The sequence below is a fragment of the Triticum dicoccoides genome, chromosome 6B (genome assembly GCF_002162155.2).
Source record: "Triticum dicoccoides isolate Atlit2015 ecotype Zavitan chromosome 6B, WEW_v2.0, whole genome shotgun sequence".
Lineage (NCBI taxonomy): Eukaryota > Viridiplantae > Streptophyta > Magnoliopsida > Poales > Poaceae > Triticum > Triticum dicoccoides.
The window spans coordinates 59822496-59823215 of NC_041391.1; positions in this window are offsets into that span (position 1 = coordinate 59822496).

Sequence of the window (720 nt, forward strand, 5' to 3'; positions counted from 1 at the left end):
ATGTATCGAAGGTTGTTCGGAGTCCCGGATATGATCACGGACTTGACGAGGAGTCTCGAAATGGTCGAGAGATAAAAATCGATATATTGGACGACTATATTTAGACACCGGAAAGGTTCCGGGTGAGATTGGGACAATACCGGATCACCCGAACCAAATTAGTTGTCGCCCGAACGGATATATCTAGCACTAAACTACTCTAAATACAACCGTTTCAGCGACTAAGTAATATGGATCGGAGGGAGTACATAGTTATTGCTTGAGGCTTACATGAATTTGATTAAATCCAATTTGTTAGGGACTACCTAGCTCCTCGTACATTTCTAGAAGGTATGCCTGTTAGGTACTAGAAACCAGATGTTTATCCTTTGTTACTCCGTGAGTCCCTCATACTACCATAATAACCTTTTTCTCAAAAGGTTTGATAATCTAGAATGTTCATATGGAGTTATTGAAAATATGCCAACAGTAGGAGTTAACCAATAATGCTGAGATGATTCAGTCTTTAGGCTCATATTTACTGTTTAAATCATACAAAAAACGTCAGATAAATTCAATGGCTTTTCTATAATGTAGTATTACAGTTCGGTTTAGCTGACAACATTGGTTGGCTTGCAGGTATCAAGAGGTACTTTTTGGTGGCTGAGATGCAGAAATGGATTATTTGCTGAAGGTTCTTTCCATTCTGTATGCTGTGCGTGGGGCCCTGCTATGTGCTCT